The following is a 22,673-nucleotide window of genomic DNA, read 5'->3' as shown; positions in this document are numbered from 1 at the left end:
TGTGCCTGCAACTTAAAGTCGTCGCCCTTGAACGATGAATTAATAAAAAAATGAATACCTGTATCTAATTTGCATATAACAACGATATCAGATACAAACCATGAAGCCCTTTGTGAGTAGGATTGAGGGCAATCTTTGTTGTGGACAAAGGGCTTGGGCAGACAATTTGATGAAATGTGTGTTTCGAGAATAAATATTTTTGTGGTCCTAATCACAGCTTATGTTTGTTACAGTGATAGCAGCTAGGATCAATTTTTCTTTCGTTTCTATCGTATATATCATCTTTCATTCGAAATTCAAGATCATCATCATCAGCTGGAAGACTGTTGAAGAAAGGCCTCCCTCAAAGATTTCCACGACGATCGGTCCCGCGCTGCAACCATCCAACGTATTCCGGTGATCTTAGCAAGATCGTCGGTCGATCTTGTGGGGGGCCTACTGCGTCTTCCGGTACGTGGTCGTCATTCGAGGATTTGGTACATTTTTTAAAATGATAAAAATTTCATCTCAAGAGGCAATAAATATGACTTCAAAGAGATCAGAGATTAGGTCCATAGTTCGCAGTTCTTCCGAAAAGCAAAAATGACCTACCCGTGATATGGCATAAATATATAGATAGTTTCAAAATGCTAAAGTTTAGATCATATTGAGAGTATTGTGGACGGATGATTTCACATAAGTTGAATAGTGTACTAGTTCTAATACTTTTTTATTAAGATTTCTACTTTTTTCCATTTTTTTTGGGTTTACTTTTGTATATATTTTTCTTCCTTATCCTGTTAAATCCAGAGCGAAATGTAATCGGGTAAGTATTGACTTTATATACGAAAGCGGATATTGGAAATAAGGCAATTGACCGGTAACCTTATTTAGTCTTTTTGTGGTATGCATTACAATTAAATAAAAAATTTAATAGAGTTTTTTCTGGCCGATCGCCCAAGCCTAAGGTATTGAGACCAACAGGCAATGAGTGATCGAATTGAATTTTAAATCAATTTCAATATTCTCGGTTTTAAGAGGAAAGGGTTAAGGTACTCTACCTTTAACCTTTTCATTTACAAAGGTCAAAGAAACTTTGACATTATTCATAGGAATAGACCTTATCATTATTGAAAGCATATAAATTTTCGTGAATTTTACAGAAAATTCCAGTGGAAAATCAGCTATAAATGGATTTTCTTCTATAATATACCTGTATTATACATAAGAAGCTTAAGAGCATATATATCGCCCCACAAAAGACTTACTAACTCGACTTAGTCGAGTAGTAGGCATTATAAGTTTATTAGCATTTACAGTTTAGTAGCATAATCTATTACTTGTGGTAACATTACGGTTTTTTTTTTAGGAAAATAAGGGAAGCGAGCAGGACGTTTAGCAGATTGTAATTGATACGCCCTACCCATTACAATTATTTACTCAGGATTTTCGAAAAACCCAAAAATTCTGAGCGGCACTACAATTGCGCTCGTCACCTTGAGACATAAGGTGTTAAGTCTCATTTGCCCAGTAATTTCACTAACTACGGCGCCCTTCAGACCGAAACACAGTAATGTTTACACATTACTGCTTCATGGCAGAAATAGACGCCGTTGTGGTATCCATAATCTAGCCGGCTTCCTGTGCAAAAGGAGTCTCCCACTGGTTAAATGCTTATTACAATGGATATGAAAGTTTCTAGCAAAAACACTTATGTGCCTGTATATAATATATACATCTTACAATTAGGTATAAACGTCTGGTATAACGACCTTCGTTAACAAGGCTACACGTGTTCTGATCCTGAATGGACCGGCCGCGGCGCCCCCGTTTGGGTGGCTGGTAATCTGTGGGAGGGCCGCTTCTGAGTATTTTAATTTATAACAAGTACTTCTAAGCAAAACTCCACTTTGACGACCGATATAGCCGAATGGTTAGTGACCCAGACAAGTAAGCTAGAGGTCCCGGGTTCGAAACCCGGTCAGTGCAATTATTTATATGATGAATATGGATGTTTGTTTACGAGTCATGGATATTTATATGTATGTTTAAGTAAGTATATTGTATTAAATATATTGTTGTCTTGTACCCATAGTAAAGGCTATGCCCAGTTTGGCGCAAGATAATTATTTTCATCTGAGAAACAGTATTAGCATTGTAAGTAAGACAATAAGATACATATCTATACTAATATTATAAAGCTGCAGTGTTTGTTTGTTTGTTTGAACGCGCTAATCTCTGGTACTACTGGTCCGATTTGAATGATTCTTTGAGTGTTGGGTAGTCCATTTATCGAGGAAGGCTATAGGCTATGTTTTTTTTTTAGGGATCAAAATTCAATTTTCAAAATTAGGGATCCGTAATAAAATTGCTATTTTGTAACACAAGGTGTAAAATCGAAAACCTATTTTTGCGTGCGCTGCAAAAACTATTGAAAATAGAACAAAATGATGTACAGGCTATAATATAGGCAATATTTTATTACTTATAAAACTATCGCGTGAATTATACTTTATATGGCAAAACGACGTTTGCCGGGTCAGCTAGTAGTTAATATGTGTAAAACATGTTTATATCTTAGATTATTTCTACGTCTACACTCTAGATAGAGACTCTTGATAGACAGCCGATGACAACAGGCCAGGTTTATAACTTTATCTGAATGACGAGCTACGTATTACACTCACCATTTGTATCTCAATTTGTGTTAGTGTGCGTGCATTGCTCAAAATAGAGGTTAACAGTCAACCTCAATATATAAAAATTTCATGTCACGTTGCTTGTTGTTGAATTCCTAAACTACATCACCGCTTAAAATCAAATTTTGAACAGTTTGTGCAGTTTTATCCAACATGAGAGATAAGATAGTTTTCATTTCGATTCACGAATGATTTGAAAGTTCATTAATATTTTTTTATTTTAAGATTTTATTTCTGTATGAATAATTCTATGAGATATTCTTTACCGCACAGTTCGACAGTGTTACTGTGACATTACTTCATAACAAGATCGTAAATAACAAAAAAAATCTAAAGTTTTATATAATTTTTGTATGTTTGATGCATTTGTTTAGGTTGAGTGAAAAACACCAACTAGTAATATATACAGTAGTTCTTGTGTTAATACATCTGCGGGATATGTTCAATATTGTCACCTAGGGTTCAAAATTAAAATATATTATTCTCGCCAATATATTAATATAAGGCAAAATTCATTTATTACGGCGTAGAGAAGCGTACCACGTACATTACCAGTGGGAGGTTCCTTTGCACAGGATGCCGGCAAGATTATGGGTACCAACGGCGCCTATTTCCATATCAGACATGTGTAAGCATTCCTGCGATTCGGTCTGAAAGACGCAGTTGCTAGTGAAGTTACTGGGCAAATGAGACTTAACAATTTATGTCTCAAGGTGACGAGCGCAATTGTAGTGCCGCTCAAATTTTTTGAGCTTTTCAAGTATCTTGAACTGCACTGTACTGGGCAGAGCGTGCCAATTACTATCAGCTGAATGTCCTGCACGTTTCGTCCCGTATTTTCATGAAAAAAACGTAAATTGTTAAATAGCACAGTGTTTTTATATTCATTGTTGAATATATTATAAGGCTACATTTTGCCTATGTCAGTATATGAAATGCAGAATGGAAGAGCTTATAGCTAAATTTATCCTCCATAAGTTCTAGAAATTGAGGCCACTCCGTCTGATAAAGAAAACTATCAATAAGCACGCACAAAGGCACACGCAAGTCCAGTTTTTCAAATCTAAATCTACTACATTGATTATAACTACAAAAACTGAAGTACATTACCGGTTCACTTCTATGTCATGTCAAACTCAAGCCTGTAAAAACAGACTTGGATTATGAACACAAAAATGTTACCGTTGCATTTCGATTCTATATGAACTCTACTTTTTGCATTAGCGTTGTTTGCAAAAGGTTAGATCGCACAAGCAAGTTTAGCCTGTATTGCATTCAGTTAAGTGTTACAATTGCTTGATTATTCAAAATTTGAGTCTAAAGCTTCCCTGGGCTATTGTAGAGGCTTTATTGTAGCCTAGATTTTGGCAATGCCAAGTATGCGATCAATGATACACATTTAGCTCTATATGTGTCATTTGGGTCCTCTTTTGTTCACAGGATACTGCTAACTGCTACCATTATCCTTAACTTCCAGCGGTTAGCCTCGATATCTAGTTCTGATGAATTTTGCTTAGCTTTGTTGGAGGCCGTCGAATAATTAAAATAAATGCTAATATTGTTAGGAAGTAGGCTCACCATTAGATGCAGAAAGCATCCTTAAAGTTAATGTTTCATTATATCACATGCTATCTTTGCCTGTCAAAATTAAAAAGAAAGTAACAGTGTTTTATTTAATGAAACATTAACTTTTAACATGCTTCCTGCAACTAGCGGTCAATCAATAAAATTTCTTTCATCAGTTAAGGCTAGGTTACACCAATTAACTTTATCAATAAAAATATTGTCAATTTTTATTTGACGTCATAGCTTTAACTATAATCGTAACCGTACAATCTTCGCGGGTCAAAGCAATTGTTAATGTTAAATAGCTAAATAGCGACCTGTCAAAAGTATCAAATAAAAATTCGATATTGGCTTGATATTTCACTTTTTAACTTTAACTATGCCAAGGAATACGAAGGTGCATTCTGCACCTATGTTTAAGTTAGAGTTACTGTTAACGTTTAATTTGACTTAAACCTTAACTGTAACAGCTTATATAGCAGGCTGGGTTTAACTAAATGACTGTTAATAATATTTGGAGTAGGTTTTCTAATCTTAACTATTATAACTAATATTAAACTTAGATTATATCTATTTAAAGTAAAAGTTGAAATAAACAAGAACGATATTATTCTTTTTGTTTGGATTGTATTTAATATTTTTGTTTCACTTTTAAGGGATTAAAACGCGTGTAATTATAACTGTTTTAAATACGACTTTATTAGCTTCATACATATGTAACGGAATCTTTGAACATGATTTTGACCCCCTTCAAAACGTCCGATTAACTCGAAATTTGGCATATTTCTTAAGGACTGATAACAATTCAATACAACAACAAAAAAAACTTAAAAAAACTACGTTTTTTATAGAAATTCGTAATAAGTTTGAATTTAAAATAGTGTAAGAAAAAATTATTTTATTGTAAAAAAAAAGCATAGGGTGCTATTCAGGATATTATCAAAATAACCCTTCTACTCATATCTGTTGATAAAATATTTATAGCTATTGATACCATGCACCCCGCGCTTTTTTAAAATAAAATCATTTTTTCTTTCACTATTTTTAATTCAAAATAAATTAAGATTTATTTCTTATTTTCAGTGGGATTTTCTATAAAGGCGTATTTTTGTAAAACTGAAAAAACAACCTAAGTTTTATCATTATAAAATCTTAGAAAATTTATATGTCTAGATAGTCTCCTGCTGTCAGACAACCGATAAAAACAAGCCAGGAATTTAAGTTTATTGTGCGTGACAAACTATGTCCTACACTCGCGATTTGTATCACAGTTTGTGTTAGTGTGCGTGAATTGCTTAAAATAGAGGTTAGTTCTAATGTCTATATTCTCAAAGATTTCACAGCTGTCATCTAGAAAGGTAAAACTATCAAAATGAATGGACATTTTCTAGCACTTCATTAGCACTGTTTTTATTGTCACTATTAAGGGAAAGACATTAATATGTTCTTGTGTTCTTTACACTTAGTACATGTTAGTTTCATTATTCACTGCACTGCATCATGTGTAGGTATGCTATAACATGGTTCGTCATGCTCACTGAACGGCGTTGCTTGCGGCGGCTTCGTGTTCCGTGTCGTCTCCTTCCCTCAAATATGCGCGAAGGGAACGATGGCTGGTCTATGCATCAACTCGTGAAGGGATGCTGCTTGTGCCAGGTCAACCTGTTAATTAATAATAAATCATTGTATTTGATGGATGCAATTACTAATTGTGACAGTAATCACGACCATCATGTTCACGAAGCATCCTTACACAAACAATGAGTTCAAGCTCTAAAGGTCTATGCATCAAATATACGATAATTTATATTTATACAGTTAATTATATATAACTTTTTATGAAATAATTTAGATTATTAACATGATTCATATATTGGATGCAGCAACTTAGAAACTAATTTATGTATATAACTGACATTGTAAAATACCCAATATGATTGAAAAGAGTGGCGGTGGAGTATGTTATTATCACGAGCTCAAATTTCTTCGAACAAATGGTAAATTCAGTACTTAATTAAAAAGAAATATTTGTAGTGACTATTCAGAATAAATTTTATTTGACTTTGACTTTATATTAAACTAGTTTTTCACTACACTAACTCAAAAGGTTTAATTTCGCTTGATTCACAAAAGAGACGTGGAATGATTAAAACGTTCCGAAAGTTGGCAGTTTCTTGCAGGCAGGGGTAATGCCCTTCCCATACCATGCGAGGCGACCCAGGGCCTGACTCCTGGTAGTCATGGTGATCGTGTGGGCGCTGTTTCGATAGTGACGGGACCACCTCCTCCCTGCCTCCCTCAGGAGCTCACAGAGCGTCTCAATACTCTAAAGCTCGACAAATATTGTACCAGGAGTACAGCGTTGAGTAAATGTTTATTTTTAGGCTAAATATTACAAGGCTTTATTAATTTTGCTCAATGTTTATCATCAACATTAACAAAAAAAAAGGATTGTGCGGTTTTATGAAACCCCGGTAAAAGTGAAAATTTGTTTCACAGTATAGACATTTAAATAAACATTTTTGGAATAATATTCCATTAAGGGTATAAAAATCGCTTTATCAATCTTAATTTTATTCTTTGAAAATTTGAATGATAATGGGAAATAATAAAAGTAATTTAAAATTTTACCAAAAGCAAATAAAAGATTCGCTTTAATAAATTACAACATTTACATTAAACACTGACAAAAACAAACAAAATAGCGTGGAGCACTGGCACAAATGAGTAATAGTCTATACACTACACGGTCAGCTATAGGCGCCGCCCGACCGTCACGCGACATGCAACACACAAACGAAAAAGTTTGAGACGATGTAATAAAAATTTCACTTTAAAAAAAAGTGTGTGCCTGTAATATTTACGCGTGATTGAAGTAAAACTTAATTAAAATTAGCTTTAGGAATAATTAACAGATACTTATATAATATACTTTATTTTTTTGCTTATCTGAAAGTTCATAGACAAATTTTATTTTCATTTGCCCCTGTCCCACCTATTATGACACACCCAGTATATAACAGATATTCTTAAAAAGTTGTAAAACAAGAAGATTTAATTTATACCATTGAATATATACTTTCATTAATTAAAGCCGTGTTATTTATAAATAATTGAATAAACAAGAAATTGAAGATTAAATTATTATTATCACACATATCACATAACATAACGTTGTGGTTATATTAACGAATATGGCTGTATGGGGTCGAACCTTTTGCCTGTCCGATGGACGAAGAAACCAGAAAAATTAACGAATGTCGCAAACGTCAGACTGAGATTTCTAGTCTTAAATAAACAAATACACTTGGAGATTTTCAGAAAATATGACTGAGCAAAATGAAACAATTTTTTTAAATTATTAAATTATAACGCTAAAAATATTCTTTCAATTGACTTATTTTCTGCCGGAAGTACTGAACGTTACATCCGTCAGAAAAATATTCTGAGTTACCCGCAAGTCGCGCCTAAAGAAGTTTTACTTCAATAATAATAAATTTTCTTATCGGTTCTTCTCATTAGTTATTATTTGATTTATTTATTTACTACTAGCTGATTTCCGCAACTACTACTAGATAAAGGGATTTTAAAAATAGTAATAAATTAGCATGTTTTGAATTGTATACTATTCCAGTTTTCAGTTCCCGTTTTTGCTCCCGTTCCGAACATATTATATGAATCTTATTTCGAGGAAGATTGCTATGGCAAATTAAACCTTCCTATAGTTATAGCTCATTGACTTGAATTTCACAAACCCACGGGAACCATAGTTTTTTTCATAGATAAAATGTAGCCTTTCCCAAGCTCTAGTCTATCGCTGTATAAAATTTCATCAAAATCAGTTCAGTAGCTCCAGCGTAAAAGCGTAAGAAACAATACATTCACATTTATAATGTTAGTAGGGATTAGTTTATTTCAAGGCTATATTAATTTTGTTCAATGCTCTACTAATATCATCAACATTTACAAAAATAATTATAAGATTTCTTGTCGATTCTTCACAACATAAGTTGCTTTACTTATCCGTGGTAGATAGATATTAAAATTCAAATATTGTTATTCAAAATAGGCTTTTAAGATCACTTATTGAACGTCAAAAACTACCACCCATTCGAAATACACAGTATGCTTCAAACCTGAGGGGCAAGAAACTCAGGGGGCTCTTTTTCATAATTTTGTTACAATATATTATGTAGTATCGTACAATAAACATTATAATTAAATAGAGGACGTTCATCCTATTCCCAATCTGTGGTATCATTAAGAAAAAAAAAGTGAAAAAAAAAGGTTTTAGTTTATGATTGTAAATGATTACTTACCCGGAACCTTTATTTTTTTTTAATTTTCAAAATACCTATTTATTCGCAATTCAAATTATTCAGTCAAGCAACTATATAATAATATATGGCAAAACAACATTTGCTGCTGCACTTGTATTTGATAAGTCATTTTATAAGTTCTAATATTTGTGTTGATAATGTTTGCTATTTAAAAAGAAATCAGTTTTAGTTTAGTCATGAACGTAGAGATGTTTTGACAGAATGTCAACAAAATTAGCAATAGCGGTTTGACAAGGACGAATCGAACACAATTTGAATTCATAAAATAATTCTGACCTCAAAACGGCTCTACAGTCTGCTTCGTGAGGGCGGTATCGCCTGTTTGCTTGGAGGGCTTCAACACGGCACCCTTCCCATACCACGTTCAACCTCAATGATCAATCTTCAATCATTCAATTTATGCGTACTATACGCAGTGCTTTAAATAAATTCTAGATTTCCAACCTGCACGCCCGGGTGAGGAATGAATTGGATTCATTTTTAAATAATGAAGTAACTCTACATCGTTTATAGTTTTTATATATTATTTACATATATTTGAAGATATTACTGGGGCAAATTAACGCGACACCTCGCTGGATAGTGACATTCGCCTTGCAAGGGCAGTAGCGATAGCAGAGTTTGTCGTTAAAACTGTTAATTTAAAACGTTAATTATAATAACACTGTTAAATATTAAACGTAACATCAACATTAAATATTTATTGCATAGTTATATATCACCTTTCATTAATTTAATATTAGCACAACATTTTATTTATGTTATCAACTACAATATACATATTAGGTTTTTCTTCATATTTATGGATCGATTCCTGGGAGGTGGGCTCTTTAGCCAAGTCTCGACGTAGCTACAACGCGTTGAATACTAAACAATATCGTTTATATGTAAATCATGTGTATGTATATTCTATATATATATATATATATATATATAATATATGTGCGTGCGTTGATTCGGGCGCTGAAGTGTGGAGTTTTATTACTGTGTCTAGTGTCACATTAATAAAATATTTAGTATTGCCAAATCGAACAGTCATTCTATCGATTATATTACTAGGAAATATCGGTTTTTAATAGATGTCACTGATCATAGATCACACTTAACTTAAATAAGCATAATTAACTTGGAAGTTAAATTTATTTCATTAGACCGTTTAATAAATGTTTATTGTCTGGGTAACAGTTTATATTAACCGTTTAAATTTTAACACACTAAACGATACCATCGCAGTTACCGTTGCACGTCTCTTTTCGCTGTTATGTATAGGTTCTTGTTATTAGATATACTTAATGATATATAAGTTCTTGCTAAAATTAATACTTTTTAAGGTATTACAACGTACTTTATTAAAAATTTTGTGGTCATTGCAACGTTTTGAGGTTTTGTCTTGAAATATATAAGTAGATATGGTATCTGGAATTGTAGAAATTTATGAATGTGACGCTTCAGCGTGATAGTAAAAATAAAACATTATAAATATAGTAAATGAGTAAATCTAATACGAGTAACTATTTATTATTGTTTTATATCCATATAAATCGAATGACAACTACGAGCTACTACCTAAAACCGATAAATCTATGTAGTTTAATAATATACGTACATAAAACGTTAAAAAAATTAAAATATGATTAGTTTTCGTACGAGAAAGTCAAATGGAAACAAAAACTTTTTTGCACACTGTACTTGACTCGACATTTGAGCCAGGTGTCATGTTGATTCGCTCGAGTTGTATGTCACACTGAATAAGTAGTTATAGTGTGGACTTTCCATTCTCTATCATTTTTTCTTTCATTGAATTAATAAATAAATGATAATTCCTTATAGCACTAAAAATACATCAACTTACAATTTAGTAGCACCATTAGGCGACCTTGTCGCTATTCAGCGATCTCTTCCAGGTAACCTAAAGGTTATGATATTAATTAATTGCCTTGTTCATTGCTTCTTCTTTGTAGATAGATGCTTTCCATTCGGAATTGTATTTATGTATCTTAACTAGGCAGAAATAAAGCTTTGATACAACAATAATTTATAAATAAAAAAATTAAATAAAATCTGTTTTTTTCAGACTGTTGGCCCATAAAGTGTTAGTATTTCTTAGAATCTATGATAGTATATTTAATTTCAGTTTGCATAATATTTAATTACATTAGGAATAAATATGTTAACAATTTGTTTTTTTTTTAACTGATAACTCTCACGCAAAGCGAACAAAGACTCGGGCAGTAGGCTCGTCTAATCATATCAAAAATGCGTCCTGATGGAATAATCCTGGTGGGGCACGGGAAAGGGTGCTGGTGTGGGACGCCACTTACGTCGACTCCTTCTCATGCCCAAGTTACGTCAGTTGGTGCAGGTCGACTGCCGAAGATAGCAAAAGTCACAAATATGTCGTACTCTGTGAGTCTTAGATCCTTGTGCTATTTGGTGTCCAGAAACTTTGTACGTGGGATTTTAGTATACGTTCATACGTAATTTAGTATACGTAAACTTAATATACGTTCACAAAATTCGTCACCTTTTTGCTTTTAATAGTGATTTTCATTATTATAACATTAAAAATAAGGGATTGCTTGTAACTAGGTAATTCTAGTTGCTAAGTAGGCTTCATAAGATACATAATAGCTTAGGGTAAATGTATACACTTTTATAATGATTCCCAGCGGCGCGGAGAATATACAAAGGACAATCTACGCGTCTCAATTCTGTGGTACTGGAAACCCAAGCACAAACTAGATAGTAAAGTATGTACAGATTCTAGAGAATTCTAGCATCTTTTGCTTAAATAATTTATACGTCTAGATGGACTGTGACAACTGTGTACGATGCAAAAAGTAGCGGCGAACTGTTAAACCCTATTTTTAGCAAGGCTAGCACACTAAAACAAAGCGAATGAAGTATTGAGTGTAACACATAGGTGTCACCTGTAATCAACCTGGCCTGTTGTCAAGTTGCCTTACAGAAAAAGGCTCTATCTAGATGTAAAAAATTGTCTGATAATTTAAACGTCTATATAGAGCTTATTGCTCCTAGAGAACATTGCTCATAATAGAGGGCAACAGTTAACCTCAATTTTTTTAGAAAGTTTCACAGCTGTAATAGTCTATCTAGACGTAAAATTATCCAAGGCTTATGCAATTGAAATACTCAAGTTTAAGGCAACTCTGTATCGCAATAGATCACTCTGTCAGGATAGAAGCTTCATTAATTGTTGTTATTTGTGTGAATTATAAATAAATATTAAATAATGATAGAAGATATAATTATTAGCCAAAATGTTCATATCGACGATAAAATTATCTTAAACAGAGCGTGTAAAGGAAATTAGACAAAAGTAGACCAGTAACAGGCCTTCTCGGGTTCGGCGGCGGTTGCCATGACAACGGCGGCGCGAGCGTGACAGATCCCAAAGTCGACTCTATTGATTAATGCGTTGAGATATATTAAAGTTCAATCCGTGATGTTCGAAATGTTTAACTGTTGTTTCGATAATGGTTCATTCTGATGAGAAAGCTCATCAACCTCGTCGGTAACATCATCAACATCATCATCAGATGGAGACGTCAACCTCTGGACAAAGGCCTCCAACAACGATGGCCATGACGATCGGTCCTGCGCTGCCCTCATCCAACCTACTTCGGTGATCTTGACCAGATCGTCGGTCCATCTTGTGAGACAACTACCAACACTACGTATTCCGGAACGTGGTCGCCATTCGAGGACTTTACTGCCCAAACGGCCATTTGTCCATCGAGCTATGTGCCCCGCCCCGCAACCCGCTAAGTCTAAACTTTGGTTCTCTTACAGATCTCCACATTAATTGTGATTCGATCTGGAAGAGAAACTTCGAGCATAGCTCTCTCCATTCCATCTCCTTCAGAGCGACAATGAGTTTCCTCATAAGGCCATAGCGACGTCTGCGTACCGTACGTCATCACTGGCAAAAACCTTCGTTCTCATACACTGTGGTATTTTGGACGAGAATAATTTACGGAGCTTCCCGAACGCTGCCTGTGTGACCTCTTTCCCGAAATTGGACCTGCCAACTGGATTATTTGTCCAAGGTAGACGTACTGGTCAACAATTTCGAGAGTACAGTTCCTAACTGTTACGGGAGTAGTTGCGACATGGACATACATGATCTTCGTCTTATATATGTTGATTTTGAGACCTTCTCTTTGGGAAGCTGTATTTAGGCTATTGAGCATATAGCTTAAGTTTCCATGGTCTCTGCCATGATTAAGATATCGTCTGCGAATCGAAGGTAATTGATGTAGTCGCCGTTGATATTGATGCCCAGCCCGTTCCACTCCAGAGGCTTAAAGACATCTTCCAATACAGCAGTAAACATCTTCGGCGATATGACATCGCCTTGTCTGACTCCCGGCTGCAGTCGGATACGCTTCGAGATCTGATTCTGGAGACGAACTGAAATGGTGGCGTTTCCATACAAACAGTTCAACGCTTCAATGTATCAATAATCAATGTGGCACCTTTGAAGAAACTGAAGCACCGCCTAGATCTCGATCGAATCAAAAGCTTTTTCATAGTCCACTAACGCCAAGCATAGTGGCTGGTCAAGTATATTCCTCCGTCTTCTGTATAACCCGCCGCAGCGTATGTATGTGGTCGTACCTAAATGTTTTGTTAAAAAATGGCTCGGTCCTACACAGCTGAATATCTAAGTGATTGGACAGCCTGGGACCAGACGGCCAACCATCAACTTTTAATAAGTTTTAGTACCTTAGTTTTTTAGTTTAGGTACGTTAACTGAATCATTAAAATTCGTACCAGGAGGTGCCTTTTACTGAATGGCGTTTGGATCGCTTATGAAGAATGAACAAAATAAATTTGTCTGTGGTCCGCGGTCTGAGAAAGAGATGACGCTCCACAGTCGTTGCATAAGTTTGTCTCTCTTACTCGAACCATATGTGCTGCGTTTCGAAACCTAAAATGATATGATTTTAGCGGTTTTTTTGCGCTCAAAATACTAAAAATACATTTTAAAATTGCGCTTTCTAGCGTCAAATTATAAGCCCTTTTTTGTATTTATTAAATAATAGTAATATAAATAAATATAGTTCTTTGAATTACAAATAAAATTTTTGCTTAGGTGTTTTTAACGCAGAGTTATGAACGCACCTCCGTTGATGTTTGATTTGACAGGACCACATAGTACATTTTTTTAATCCGTTCTTGCGAACAGGCCGGGGCCCGGGCCCTTACTGCCTCGTCCTTAGTATTTTCATCAAAAAGTCCAATAATGTATTCTCATCTCATCTTTCATCAATAAAATTTTCCTTTTCTGTGTGTTTTCACTATTTTTTAAAAGTTATTAACAACACGATTCGCTTTCCTCTAAGGAAGTAGCAACTTTTTTCGAATCTCTCACTTTGACACATAAGCTATCCAGTTTAGGTTGAAATATTACCTCATGGTACGAATGAATGACGAACTAAACCTGTTTGTGATTTAATTGACATAATTTTTGACATTCAATTGACATCATTGCGATTTAATCAAGTGATTTGACGTCAACCTAATATACGAAATAGCAACGCAGTTCATTTTAGGTTGTCAATTGAATCGCAATAAGAGTTCATGGTAGGCCCACAGATTATCATTATTTTATAGCAATAGCAATAATAGTACAGTATTGCATATTTTATTAAAAAGGGCGCAATAAAAGAACGCTGGGAGAGCTGGTTTCTTGCACCGTTTCTTTTTTCTCAGAGCACTATTTGTTTCCGAGAATTCTAAAGGAATCAATTTTGAGAAAATAATAATAATGCCTTTTATGATCTACTCCTGCCGCTGCCCTTCAGCCAGATGCGTTCATGGATACGCTCTCTCATCAATAACCTACACAACACCCGATGGATAAATGTCTTAAGCTGTAGATAGTCGAAAGAAGCGATTCCTGCACTATCGCCCAAACTTATCAGCCTAAAGAGACACGATATCCGAATCATGGTGGGCACCCTAACTGGTCAGACAGTTCTAAGTGCAGAGGCTTTCTGGATGAGGACGAAACCGTCACTCATGTAGTCCTGGAATGTGCAGATGGCCAACCAACGGGCAAAAACCTTAGTGAATACGAGGTCGTTCGACATTCCAGAAGTATTTTTGCACGCAAAATGGACCAAACTAAGTGGTCTAATTGCGGAAACAGGAGCCCCTTTACCATACCATACCATGTGGTCTATGGTGCTAAAGCCTTTTCGGAATCCGGCTTGTTCGCGAGTATGGAAGTTGTCGAACCTACTCACGAGACGATTCGTGATAGCCCCAGAAAACATCTTATATACATGTCTCAGAAGTAATATGGGTCTTAAGTTCTTCAAAAGCGTTTAGTGTGTCGGGTTAATTTGGCTCTTAGATCTGCAGCCTTGTTGGTAACAGTTGGCCGTGCGGTCGTATATAACTGTCCGTAGAACTTCTTGTCTTCCATCAAAAGTGGCTTAGACGAAACGACCGTGCCATCACCGGTCTTCAACTTCGTAAGTTGGCTCTGCCCAATAGACAACACTCGAATCGCGAATTTTTCTGAGGCTTTGTTACGCTCTATGGCCGCCTTAACAGAATCTGTGTTATGGTGGCGTATATCGCGAGTCAATGACTTGGAGATCTGTCTATTTGGCTGTCTATACTGGCATGCATCGTCCGGGGACTGAAGGGCCATTTGGTGTCTTACATTCATCAATTTTAGAGTACAGTCTGAGATTATTCGGTTCTTTTTAACTGCTAGAGCTATAGAACTTAGACCCGTTCAGTTGAACAACTGCCACGTACCTGTTATTGTACTCATCCACGTGAACGCAGTCACCGAGGCATTCGAAGCGGTTATGCAATTCGAGTTAAAAGGTTTCCGGGTTTCGGATCTACATGGGTGCAGGTTGGAGCGTAGACATCACCAGTCAAGACTGCTCCAGTTTTGGATTGATATTTAATCGGCCTCTTACTATGCGGTCACTGATGAAAACTGGGAGTTTTCACTGATTTGATCACGGAGACATCATTGAATATTATGTCTTATATGGTCGACATAATGAAATAAATTTAATTTTTTGTGGCACCTTCGGGGCTGCTCCAAGTCCATTTGCGTTGTTCTGGCTTCATGAAGAAGGAGTTCATCATATAGAGATCCTCCTTCTCCATGAAGTCTGTCAGCATCTGGCCTCGGGCGGTCCGATTTCCATAACCAAATTACCCTACTCTCAACTCATCACCGCTACATTTGCCCAGTTTTGCGTTGAAGTCTCCCATTACAACGTTGAAATGGGTCTAGGAATGTGGCTGTGGAGGTGTCCTCACACATGGCCTCGACGTCCTGACCGTCTGAGTGTATCAATACCGAAGCGTAACACTGAATGACTTTAAGGGAATACCCTTCAGTAATTCTGAGTATTAGGTACACTACTCTAGTTAACACGCCCCCCACGTCAGTTACGTTACTGACGAGAGACTTGTGAAAGAGGAACCCGACATCACCTTGGGACAGCTCCCGGAAGTAGAGCAGGTCTCCGATATTTTGAATTGTCGAGTCCTCACCCTGTCTTCGGACCTCAGATACCCCAATGTTTCCGGGCCAGCCCGGGTATTCTTAGTACCTCCTATCCCGTCACTTATGTGGCTGCTACCGTGGCCACCACGAGCGGGGTTGCCGGGAACTGGGGCCCGGGGTCTTATATTGTCTGTCATATTTTTGACAGAATGAAGCATAGAATTAGAATATACTCTCGTACAGAGGAACTGGCAGCCCAATATCAATAATAAATTATTGGAAATGGAGCGACCGTCGTCAGGCTATTTAAAAATATTTTTTTATACGAAATTATATTATGACGAAATTTTACTACAAAAAGCCCGCTGAGTTTCTTGCACCCCTTCTTCTCAGGTCTTAAGCATACATTTATGAATAGTGGTGGTAGTTTTAGACGTTCATTAAGAGATTTTCTCATCATACTTCTAACCCACTCCAAAAAAGAAAGAGGTTATCAATTCGTCGTTAGGCTATTTTTATGTTTGTTACCTCAGAACTTTTGTCTGGGTTTTTTAGTTCTTTTTTGTTTTAATGAAAGAATTTGAATTAACTGCGTGTGCATGAAATCTAAGCTGTGTTCACGATACAACTTATTAGACTTAACTTATTATAACTTTATACCTGATGGTTGTAAGCGATCGTCGCCATAGCCACAATATTTTGGAACAACAGAAGAATAACACCAGCTCGTATTTCTTTTTTTTTGGAAAAGTAGGACAAATTAGCAGACGCGTCACCTGCTGGTGAGTGATCACTGTATGTCGTATCGTCCAGGAAACACTGCTTAATTAATTTCATTCAAATTTTATTAGTATTATCATCCTTCTATTTGTTTTTACTTATATTATTAAAATATAGTTTATCTTTAATTTGCAGTTATTTTACTACATAAAAGTGTAGTGTTCATTCATACCAGTCTTATATAAAAAATACATACCTAATTTTATTTATATTAGAACAATTAAACAACTTCCCTGGCTACTTTACATATTAATTTGTTTAAATTTCAATTTTATGAGTGAATATTTGTTATCAGCTTTTAGAATTTAATTACGTAATTCTTGAAAACCTAGCTGTAAGTTTTCCGAAAAGAATAAAAATAAAATAATTATAAGTAGTTAAAAAAACTGAAAAACACGCTTTTAATGGAATTTTATTTTTGGTTTATTTATAAGAGCGTGTTTTTTTTAAACTTGCACTTAATTTGCATTGATGAATTAAAAATTCTCTTTGGTATTCGAAAATTTCCTAATATTAGATAAATCGGTTAAAGATAATGGTTGAAATTTAAAATTAACATCAATTCCTGCCTTATAGACGATAGACGAAAATTATAAAAAGTAATAAAAATCTTGGAAAATATGGAATAATTTCATCAAAAATGTTTTGTCATCTGTCCTCGAAATCTGGCCGTTTAAAATTGGTCAAAATCGTCGATGAGTCGGTTGCAAACAAACAATACAGATGCAGCGAAGAAAAAGTGTGTACAAATAAGAAGTCGCTATCCAATTTAGGTGCTTCTTTTGAAGCTACTCAAGCCGAAAACCTCTTCTTACATCGAGTTCAGCATGCATTGGTCATGATAGTTTATATCATAACTTAAATATTCACATTTCAAGTCCATGCAGCGATTATAAAAACACTGAAACCTATGCGAGGCAGTCAAATTATTATTTATATCACAGTTTTTGATTCAAAGTTCAAAAACATTAATTTTTTATGGCAATTAGGGACGAGACGAGCAGGACGTTCAGCTGATGGTAATTGATACGACCTGCCCATTACAATGTAGTGCCGCTCAGGATTCTTGCAAAACCCAAAAATTCTGAGGGGTACTACAACTGCGCTGAGCGCCAGTCACCTTGTGACATAAGATATTAAGTCTCATTTGCCCAGTCATTTCACTAGCTACCGCCATAGCTAGTGAAATGACTGAACTTCAGACCGAAACACAGTAATGCTTAGACATTACTGCCTCACAGCAGAAATAGGCGCCGTTGTGGAACCCATTATCTAGCCGGCATCTGTGCAAAGTGCAAAGAAGGCTCCCACTAGTAATCATTCAAACATTTATGTAGAGAATTTAATTAGTATTATATAACTTATAAGCTTTCATCGTGGCAGGCATAAAACTTTGTTGTGGACAGACAAAAAGTTTTCTTACTTACGAAAATCTAGGCCAAGGATTATTTGTCAAAGAGACGCCTCTAGGCAATCGAATGACAACTCGTAAGTCCAAACAAATGAATGAATTTATATCAGTGATCCCTTCGTAATTCCACAAGACAAATATGTGTTGTGGAATTACTGTGCTTATTGAACATAGATTATTTCCAAATATTTTTTATTCCTGAAATTTAAATTAATAATTTTCTCTTGACATGCTTGCACTTCAAGTGAGTTTAGAGAATTATTATTATTATAATTCATTAAAAAGTTAAACTTATTCAAATAAATACTTCTTAGGGTTCCATAGCCAAATAGCAAAAAACGGAACTCTTACAGAATCGTCATGTCCGTCTGTCCGTGTATATCACAGCTACTTTTTTCCAAAACTATAATAACTATACATTGAAACTCGGTAAGTAGATGTATTCGTGAACCGTATTAACATTTTCACACAAAAATAGAAAAAAAAAACAATAATTTTGGTAACAAGAGGTAACGTTGCCAGCTTCATGGGCACCTTACCTACCGATAGCGATCTTAATGATATTTTCTATTTGTAATTAATTAATTTTACTAGATTATTTAAGTTTTATTTTATTAATTTTTATATAAATAGCGTTATTAGTTATTAAGTCATATTATTATTTTTTTATAATTAAATTATAAATAAAATGTATATATATGTCAAGAGTGTATATATAATAAATAAATAAATATCTCATTATTTTTACCATAATAATTTTGGGGGTTCCCCATACTTAGAACTGAAACTTTAAAAAAGTTTTTTTCATAAAACCCAAACATCAAATCAAAATCTATGGATAGGTCTTCAAAAATAATATTGAGGGTTCCAATATCATTTTTTTTTTCTAAACTGAATAATTTCTGAAATAAGAGAATGATAAGGCTAAAAAAAATATGTTTTCAAGTTTTATTTGTGTATTAATCCTAGAAGTGAGGGTTATCACTTTAAAAAAACAAAACATATTGCTTAGCGAGCGACAAGAGCGACATCTCAAGTCAATTTCCTAATATGCAAATATTGAGGTTGAGCAGGTTATCAACTGTAAAGATCCTGTAGATGAAGCCACAACCTGAGAGTTGAACAAAGCAAACAGAATTTTATAACGAAGCGGTACTCGAACGGTTAGCTCAGTTGGTTAGAGCACCGGCACGGAACGCCGGAGGTCGTGGGTACGATCCCGCATCGTTCATAAAATTTTGTTTTTCAAATTTTATTTGTGTAAAAAAAATATATGATTACCATGCAAACTTTCGCCGAAAATTTATTTGAACGGGATCTAGTAAGTAGTTTTTTTAAATACATATAAATGATGAGAGCTCATTTCATCTGAGCAAAGATTTTTTGCCTTTTCCATTTAAATAATATAATATAATTTTCCTTTCTATATTACTGTTATATTATTATATGTTACTTGCTGCTACGGAACCATTCATAGGCGAATCCGACTTACACTTGGCCGCCTTTTAAAGGATTAAAATGCGTGTAAATTTGTAATGGTTTAATTGTAACAAACATTTTTACACTAGCTTCTTGCATAAAAGTTACAGTTTATTATTATGTATTTAACCCGACGTTTTGTGACCGTTGCAGGATCGTATTTTCAGGGGGACTGAAGTTGATAGGAGTCGAGATAGTAATTCTCAAAGTTGTTATGGTTAAGTTCATCGCATTTTATTTCCGCAGGTGTAGTATTTTTTGCTTCATCAGATTTTAGTTTACCCGCGCTTTAACCCCTTAAAATTCTTTTTAATTTGTTAATTAAATAAATCTAAATCTAAAAGTTTAAAAGGGGATGTTGTGACAAGGACTGAGAAAGGAATGCTGAAATGGTTTGGACACGTGAAGCGAATGAGTGAAGAAAGAATGACGCATCAAATATATAGGGCAAGTGTGTGTGGGCAAGTCTGTCGCGGGAGACCTCGTAGAACATTCGCCGACCAAATTGGGGACGTTTTGAGAAAAGGAAAGGTCCGAAGCACCCGCAACCGGCGAGCATGTATGAAAAGAGTAATGAATGTAGAGGAAGCGCGTTAGGTTTGCAAGAATAGAAGCAATTGGCATTCTATTGTCTCTGCCTACACCTACACAGGCATGAGTGTATGTATGTATGTAATAATAAATAATAATAATAATAAATAATAAAACTGTTATTTGGAACAATTTAACAAAAATAATACAAACAAGTAAAAACGATGATAGCTGCAAAAGTATAAACTGCAGCGCTGCTAACAACGCCCTTCTCCGAATACAATAAGGAATGATGTTCCATGCACAAAGATCTAAATAGTAAACAGAGTACGGTTATTAATAAAAGACATTAAAAAATAGTACAGGACATGTGATTTGAAATATATACATCATTATTATTATATTATGTGTTTAGTTTTGGGTGAAGTGTGTGGGTGAGTGTTAGAGATACGTATATAGTAAGTGAAGTTTGTTACATTTGTGCTGTGTGTGGTTTTCTTAGGTGTGTGAGGGAGTGATGAATATTTTACACATCCACAAGTTTCTCTGTATCTTCATAATCTAATGTTTTTAACCAGGAGTCAAGTTTCGCTTTACATTTCCTCTTGGTCAGTGGGTAGATGTTTAAGCTTTTGTTGATTTTGTTATAAATTTTAGAGCTTATGTGTTTGTAATGGCGACTTGCAGCTATGGTTCTACGTGAATCAATATTACATACCCTATTTGAGCGGCGTGTGGTACAGCATTTAGGGTCAAAGGTAATTTCGGAGTGTTTGCGAAGAGCAGTTTGAAATATAAATAGCTGCCTAACTGAGAGGACCTGGCAAAGGGTATACAAATCGGTTGTCGGATATCGGATTGGTTTCCTTGCTAGCACTTTCAGAACTGCTCTCTGCGCACGCTCGACCCTTAGCATGGCTGTTTTACCGGCACCACCCCATACCGTAAGGCAGTACCCCAGAACAGACTGGGCAAGCGCAAAGTACACAGTTATTAAACAGCTGAAATCGGCTGCGGCTCTGAGCTTTTTAAATATATATATTAGTTTTCTTACACGAGCTACAGTTTAATCAATATGTTGCTTCCATTTCAGATTGCTATCAAGAGTAACTCCAAGATACTTAATATTAGCAGTGTTTTCTATTTGTTGACAACCACAGTTTCCGTGTCGGTTTGGACAGGTATGCGCACGAATTTCAATCGGTGTAGAAGGCTGACTAGATTTTGTATTAGAAAAAGTGATAAATTTGGTTTTATTGACGTTTAGAGCAAGGAGATTTTTGGTCAGCCACCTCATAACTGTGGTCAAGGCATACTCGGAGTTGAGGCAAGTATCAGTCCAGTCCCTACCATGAACAATTAGAGCTGTGTCATCAGCATTAGCTATAATTTTGCAGTTGGGTAATAAAAAAAATGTATAAAATTCGTGTTATCAAAAAAAGTACCACACAAAAGGTTGTCTTTTTCAATCTAAATTAATAAAGTAGTGATTTCTGATAATTGTTTTACGGTGGTCAAGGTATTGAAACTTTCACGTACCTATATATAAGCCTGCTGTTCTAAGTAGCCATGTATGTATTATATGTAGAATATGTATATATAATAGGTATAGGTATAAAAGCACGTGGTATACTAAAGTCGCAGACAAGCTGATGACGACAGGTGTTGGTGAAGTGGAAATCTTTGCCAAATTACACAAAATCACCGTCTGTTTGGATCGCGTCCAGCAAAAATCGAATAGAAAAATTTTCAATTATAGATGCAGTCTGTTTTAACTGCGGTGTTTCCTTGTTTCATAATTATTAATTGGAAATTCGTTGTGGCTTCTTTCACAATGCGGTTTTCAAGGATCTTTCTTCCACGTGAAACTTAGCTGTGGAATGAGCTTCCTTGTGCGGTGTTTCCAGGTCGTAATGATATCGCTCTTGAAATTCTTCTGGTATTGCAAGAGAATTTTTGCGGCAGTGATCACTTGACATCAGATAACCAGTCAGCTTTTTTGTACGTTCTCTTCCATAAAAAAAAGTGTGTGTGTACTTATGTATGCACGCAAGAAGTTATACTTATTTGGCCTAACGAAGTAGAAATCCTTATTTATTTATTCCTCGTGCTATTCTACGTTTGTAGAAAGAACAATATTATAAAAATCTTGAAACGATGATTATTTATTAAATAACAAATGCGGCTGTACGGGCTTGAACCCTTTGCCTATCCTAATAATAGACGAAGAAACAAAAAAATAATAAAGAATGTCGCAACCGTCAGAAAAATTTAGGAACCTACTTCACCCTGTTACTTTTGTGTTGTAGTGATGCGGGCGCATCTTAAAATATCACTCTTATAATTTTTTCATAACGCCTAAAGAAGTATAACTTCAA

The sequence above is a fragment of the Leptidea sinapis genome, chromosome 17 (genome assembly GCF_905404315.1).
Source record: "Leptidea sinapis chromosome 17, ilLepSina1.1, whole genome shotgun sequence".
Lineage (NCBI taxonomy): Eukaryota > Metazoa > Arthropoda > Insecta > Lepidoptera > Pieridae > Leptidea > Leptidea sinapis.
The sequence above is the reverse complement of the archived record's forward strand: the minus strand, read 5'-3'. Positions refer to the sequence as shown.